Genomic DNA, 7346 nt, shown 5'->3' with positions numbered 1-7346 from the left:
CGACGGCGCCAGTGTGTCCAACACCAACCGACGGCGCCGGTGGCTGGTCTGACATCGATGACCAGATGGAACATTAAAACGGGACCTAGGGACACCAAATGAACAGAGTAGGTGGGAAGTTATATGAATTTTTGTCTTCAAATATTTAGGCTCCCAGTCGTGACTTTGGGGTTAACTCGTGATTAGTGTGTAAATACCCTAGGACCAAATTACGCAACCATTTTTATCCCGGATACATTTCTAAACAATAGGTTACTTGGAGTCGTATCCCGCTGGTAACCTTACCGGTCCTTTAGAAGGTAGAAGTGATTAAGACCCTGTTAAATACTGCTTATTCACCTGTAAACGATTACATTTAGCACTTTTCATTGACACCAATATCACGCCATTAGACAAGACAAGACTTTACGGTGCCGTTTTCACCGTGGTTCTAGCTTGCTTAGTCCTTGAGATCTTAAGGATGGTCTCTGTGCCTTCTCACTTGTAGAGAACTGTGAAAATTCCCGTAAAAATAGGAGAAAATTTAAGCAAGTTTTGCTCACTTTACACACCAAAAGGGAGGACCTTTCAACAAAATGTATGTATTTGCTAAAGAAGCGTAATGCACCGTCAATGCATCAACAACAATTAAATAACAATCAGCGCATTCACACTTAATACTGCTTAACTGGTATATCGGTGATTCAGATGACTTTCGAAAAGATAAGTTTTTAGTTAAATGTAACAGATATTGTTCTTGTGTGTGGCGGCATCCACTACAAACATAAAAAATGACTAGTGTCACTGAGTGATCGGAGGCAGCATTGTAAAAGCGGAATAGTTGGTGATGAGCATATGCTCCGGTGACAGTGATTCAACATTAATGTCTAAGTGGAAAGATTCAATATCTAACTGCATTCGAAACCCTTTCTCGAAAAATTGACCAGTGTTTCTTGCTCAGAGCTTCAGTCATACCCGTTATGAATGTAAAAAATATCGCGAGTAACCAGCTGGTATTCAAGTGAACTTCCTATTGCTAAGCCTGATTAAGCTATACCCTTAAATGGGCCTCAAACCTGCAGCTAGTCCACATCGCTTCGACTGAACATATACCTCATATGTCTGTTGCCTTGGAACATATACCTCATATGTCTGCTGCCAGCCATGCATGCCTCCACGCCAGTCTGGTTTCCTCGACACTAAATTTTCAAGCCTTGTTTTCCCTGGCACTTCGCTGCCATTCTGAAACCCGTCCTCCCGTTATGTTTTCCCGAACACTTCTGCTAACTAGTCTGCCAGCGGTTATCGTGGTCTCAACCATGTTTGCCAAGTTGCATCTGCTTCGCAACCACTTGCAAGAATGGTCACGATTTCAAGCACACCATGAATTCTCTGTCTTCGTGACGACTCATGCAAAGAGCGGAGCAAGAATTAAGTTTTGCTAAAATGACGGAAACTTCCGCGCGAAATCATTCTAGCGTTAGTGGTATATTGACGACTTCAAAAATACGTCAATGCGATGAACGATATATTCCCCGGCGTTAATTTATAGTGTTTTATTCACTACTGAACTAAGCGATCGCATGCTTTAATAAGTGATAACATTTGTGATAGCGCCTCGGGAGATATTTCAAAATGCATTAACGGCTCATATTTTGAAATACACACTTATATGCATGCATGCAAATAGCATGCACTCTCTGTTTAGGCAAAAATTGTATTAACTCATCCAATATTCTTATCGTCTGGACCAAGGTATGACTTCGCTGTTGGGCAAGAACTTTACATATGAGACATCATATTTCTGATTGGTCTTAGCCATGCATATACGAGCCTATGACTGTCTTTTTCTTTCTGGCTACTTTCTTTCTTTATTTTTTTTCATTGCTTTTTTGCCTATGCTTATAAATTTTACCCCAGCCGTCTTGATGTAAAATTAGCATTGCAAATTGCGTAAGGATTTTTGCAAATTTTTTTACTGGGTTGGTGGGTTACGATTTGGGCGGCAGGGTGGGTGATGTGAGCTTTCAAAACATCATGCAGTGCCAAGTAACAATTGCAGTGCAGCTGTCAGAAACCATTGGGCAGTAGCCTGTTCGAGACGCCATCTATACATTCCGATGTTTTCATGAGCTACCAGCAGATGACGCACCGAACACTTAAACTTTGACACATGTTCGTGAGGACAAAGCTTGGTATGGGTAGGTTAGCATGCATAAAGTGCGCTAACAATAAGTCGTGCGCAATCGTACGTACGTAGACATCTGCAGCATGTAAATCTCGCTCGAAAAAGGAACGCCGGGAAGAGTTCATAATGATTGATCGTATGTTATTAAGTTTGCATGGATGACACTCATCTGGGGAAGCCCTCAGCCACCCAGGACAAATCAAAAGCGCGGGCACCAGATTATGCACCGTCAGAAATTAGAATTGGCAAGCATTTTGCCTCCTCGTGCTAAGTTAGGAAAATGAATTTGACCGCATTTTTCAGCTCGATCTATGATGCAATGTAAATATTGCACCCATAGGTTATTTTCGGTATGGTGCAAACAAATTCCGAGTCAAAAGCTCCTCAGGACATTTTTGGAGCACCGTTTAGCTGTCATGCACATGAGCGCATGCATGTGCATGCACATACAATCTATGTGGTCCAATCTGCTAACAGCCGGCACATGGCTAGCGATTCAAATGGGTTTGCACATGTGCAAAAAAGAATATGTGACATGTTATCATTTAAGCATATATAGTTACATCGGTAAGCAGTTGAAGAAATACCAAGCTGTAGCCAATTGCATTGCAACCAGAAATGAAGAAATGACAGTTTTCTGGTGACGAAGGGACATTAGCGGGTACGAACCGATTTGGAAGGTACTCGCAAAGCACACGACGTGCACGCGTGAAAGCGCTGACAATGTAAGGCCAGGTTTTGGCGCAGTAACACTGCTTCTTACACCCCAGCGAAAGCACGTCAGACAGACCAGGATTCAGCACCGAATCTTGGAGAGAACCACTAAGTAAAGGCGGCACAAATTCCTGAAAGTCAAGTTTAAAGGCGGAAAGTGTCTACTTTTTCCCCGTCTTGACGTGGATAGTCCCTCCCCGAGTTGCTCCACATCCCCTGACTGCGTCCCTGAAATGCCCTTCTCCTCTCCCCAAACAAGTTCAAGGCTCTGTTTAATGGGCGCCGGCCGATGGGCTCGAGCTTTCCCCGATGGGCATGGGTCATTTCGTCTCGAACGCTACGGGCTTTCGAGGCCAACAGAGATATCAGAAGGAACAGTGCGGCCCCTTTTCCTAACCCCAGCAGCAATGCAATATTTGCATGATATGTTTTATCCAACACGTGTTAATTAAAATACAATGGGATGTTATTTTGTCGCGGAGAATAACACTACCAGGCCATGAGGCTTGATGCCCTGAATATACCCCGTCCACTGATGGCCGGCTGGTCAAAGATGACTTATTGTTACCCGTGTTGTACGGCTGCCGCCATCGTCTGAGACTAATTACCTATGTAAATATTTCCCTAAAGTGCTGCAGGGCATATGCTGTCAGATTATTGTATTCAGTGGTGATAAATCTGGCCTGACGCACTGGAGAGACGAAGATGGCCACCATCGCAGCAGTGATTGAAGCTGTCGAATCGCGATGTCGATTCTCCACTGGTGATTCTGTTGTGCGTGCTGTGAATCTATCAGTTTGTCCGACTGTGCTTTATAAATTTGTGTAGCATGTCCCTTCGTGCGTTTTTCATGAACGTATGTGCGTGTCATGTGTTTTCTTGGCTGGTGTCGATCGAGACGAGCTGAATCAAGAATAACTTTGCCGGACTACATGGACCCACCCCATGTGACATATCTACCGAAAATGATCACAGATAACGCACTCTCCAAGCTATGGTCTTTCGCCAATCGGAGGTGATCAGGGTGCGTCCGTGTCCTCTGCCTATGATTGTTACTTGTGCTAACAGGACGTGCGACATGGCATCCGACAATCCTTCACACTCGGGCGAGGTAAAGGTAGCCTTTCCTCAGAGCCGGTTTCCGAGCACGCTGCGGGTGTTTGTGTGTTTGTGGCCAGGTCATGGGTCCGCGTAATCCGATAGGTCCCGCGCACCCAACAAACCCAACTGTATTGTAAGTCACAGCTCCCAACGGCTTTGCTTAGCGCATGGCTTTCCCGGATTCCGTTACAAACTTTCACCGACGAAAAAGGCAAGTCGATCGCATAAAGTGGTTGATGACATGGCTGTAGCACCCGGGGCTGCCGTGGTGGGCTTTTCACACGAATGTGTCCGCGGAATGTCCTCAGATCGCGGTTCACACAGATAACCAAAAACCATTCGTGGTCTCAACACGGAGAGCGACATTTATTACCGTTTCGAGTTATGTGAATAGAGCAGCATGCAAGCCGGACATTAGCACATTCAACTAACTAGAAGCTGGCGGAGGGACATGAGCAGCACGGTGCTGCGTAGCACGGGCGAGCACCGATTCAAGCCAGCGTGCGGCCGCGCCATCAGATTATACAACAAAACATTGCACTTGTCCGAGAAGACGAGAGATGGGATATGTAACACCGCAGAAGGCGCGCGTTTTAAATTCCAGACGTCTCCAGACGTCTTTTGGCCGCGTGGCGCGCCCGGGTGCGTCGGCACCTCCTGGCCGCGCTAATCACAGCGGCTGCGACGCCGTCAGGTTGATAAGCTCGCGCACCGTCTGCGACGTTGCGTCTTAAGGTGCGCTGCATCTCTCCGCGGCGCTGCACGAGGGCTCCAGGCCGATGTGCGGTATTGTGCAGCCTGCCACAGGCGGCACAGCAAGATGGGTGCTCCATGTATAGAGCACAACGAGAACGCGTCGATCCTCCGCACCACGCGCATCACCGTAAGACTCACACGCGCATCACCCAGACACGTGTCCATACAGGGACGCGAGCGGTTCACGAATGGAAGATACCACAGCAAGCTCTTGCGGCGGGGGCGAGGTCCATCGGCCGGCCTAGTCGTTTCGCACCAACATGCCGCTGAAGAGAGCGTGCTCCCGGTCTTTGCTTGGCTTGCTCTGCAGGCGGAACACCTGTTCCGACTGGCTGCACGCGACCGCCGAATCCCTCCACACGGCTTCGTCGGCCACGGACGCCGCAAGCCGGCTGAGACGGGAGAGCTCACAGCACCCGGCTCGACTCAGCGCGGGCGTACGCAGAGGACGTCTCTGAGAGGCGCGCAGGAGTACACATCGCCACCGGGCCCATCAGGCACGCGGCGCGCGGCTGCCCCTGGCCGTCGATTCATCCGTTTTGATTTACAGGCCCGTCGAACGCCTTGTCAGGGTGTCTGTGGCACACCGCCGGCCTCGGCGCGCTCCAGAGGAGCTTCATCTCGGCCAAGGGCGCCCCTGGACGCGCCCGAGCCCTCAGCGTCGGAGGCGCTCACACGCCTCCGTTCGAGTGTCAGAGGTGCTGTGAGTCGCAGGGCCGGTGGCCGAGGCCGGAGCTCTCGAAGATGCGGCGGCGCACGTCGCTGTAGCTGTCGCCGTTGGAGAAGTAGAGGCCGGGCATGACGGACGCCTCCATGGGAGGGGTGGGCGGCCCGGCGGCCGAGGTCGCGCAACCGGCCGCTGTCGAGCTCGCCATGCCGCAGCTGGTCACTGCTGCCGGCAGAGGAGCCGAAGCGGACGGTCAGTTGTCTGCAGGGACGCCGGCGAACTGACAGCTAGTACTTCCGCACCGATCAAGGTAACGCCAGACAGCAGTTCGACTTTGGCACAGGTCACAAGCATCCGGGGAGTGAGAGCCAGATACCCCCGCCACCCCTCCCCAGTATGGGCACACGTCCAACAGGCGGCAAATGTTAACAGTGCCAACGACAGCACAATTCAACATCACAACCTGACAACGACTAGCGCTTACATCCGCCGTGCCCCAACACCTGACTTGGCTAGCTTTGGAAACGCTGGGGGCGATCATTGCATCCCGCCGACGCCGCTCATGGCAGAAAGCCGAAGTTCTCGTACTGCGCCTCGTGCCGTGCTGTCGCTTGCATGAGGGTGTGTCGTCTGCTACCACATACACGCATGCGCACAGTCGTCTCGCATCTCATAACATCTAGAGCTGCGTCACAGTGCCGGCGTGCAGCGGATGGCTGATTGAGAGAGACAGGAGGCACTGCTCGTCGTCTGTCACGCACCGAGCGGGTTGAGTCCGTACTGTCCGTGGTAGCCCGGACTGGGCATGCCGACGGCCGTCATGGAGCTGATGGCCTGGTTCATCTGGCCCAGCGGGCCGGACACGCCCATCTGGGCCGGCGCCGGGCCCAGCTGGCCCACGCCGCCACGGCCCAGGCCCAGCGGCGGTGACGTCACGGACATGCCTGTCGGACAGCGGCCGCGCAGCCGGTCAGTGGGGGCTGGGCGCGCTAGGCCACTGGCACAGCACAAGCACAGGCTGGGGGCAGGAGAAACGGCCTTCGGAAGAGAGAGGGAGGGAGAGAGAAGAGAGAGAGAGAGAGAGAGAGAGAGAGAGAGAGAGAGAGAGAGAGAGAGAGAGAGAGAGAGAGAGAGAGAGAGAGAGAGAGAGAGAGAGAGAGAGAGAGAGAGAGAGAGAGAGAGAGAGAGAGAGAGAGAGAGAGAGAGAGAGAGAGAGAGAGGAGAGAGAGAGAGAGAGAGAGAGAGAGAGAGAGAGAGAGAGAGAGAGAGAGAGAGAGAGGAGAGAGAGAGAGAGAGAGAGAGAGAGAGAGAGAGAGAGAGAGAGAGAGAGAGAGAGAGAGAGAGAGAGAGAGAGAGAGAGAGAGAGAGAGAGAGAGAGAGAGAGAGAGAGAGAGAGAGAGAGAGAGAGAGAGAGAGAGAGAGAGAGAGAGAGAGGAGAGAGAGAGAGAGAGGAGAGAGAGAGAGAGAGAGAGAGAGAGAGAGAGAGAGAGAGAGAGAGAGAGAGAGAGAGAGAGAGAGAGAGAGAGAGAGAGAGAGAGAGAGAGAGAGAGAGAGAGAGAGAGAGAGAGAGAGAGAGAGAGAGAGAGAGAGAGAGAGAGAGAGAGAGAGAGAGAGAGAGAGAGAGAGAGAGAGAGAGAGAGAGAGAGAGAGAGAGAGGTTAATACTGACAAGTAAACGGTAACACACTACGTTTACCTGACACAGGGAGAGGCTAATACCGACAAGAGACGCCGATTCACACCCCGCGCACTGGTGATCTGGTCACGCAAGGCTATCGTGTCAATTGCGTGAATAAGATCTGACAACATCTTCCTGATTCATAAGGCACCTTTATCTTGCATGCAGCTTTTTCTGTACGCTGCCATATTTCTGCGAAATGTTTGCTTCAACACGGGAGACCAGCGCGTGATAGTGAGACGGTGGTTGATCACGGCGTAACAG

General features: G+C 50.9%; 1 pseudogene; it reads right to left on the bottom strand.

Annotated features, from left to right (window-relative positions):
* Positions 1-4324: 4324 nt before the first annotated feature.
* The window catches only part of LOC119102875 (homeobox protein orthopedia-like), an 87663-nt pseudogene continuing 84641 nt past the window's right edge, over positions 4325-7346 (bottom strand).

This window comes from Pollicipes pollicipes, unplaced genomic scaffold (assembly GCF_011947565.3).
Source record: "Pollicipes pollicipes isolate AB1234 unplaced genomic scaffold, Ppol_2.1 Scaffold_5724;HRSCAF=6776_pilon_pilon_pilon, whole genome shotgun sequence".
NCBI lineage: Eukaryota > Metazoa > Arthropoda > Thecostraca > Pollicipedomorpha > Pollicipedidae > Pollicipes > Pollicipes pollicipes.
The sequence above is the reverse complement of the archived record's forward strand: the minus strand, read 5'-3'. Positions and strand labels throughout refer to the sequence as shown.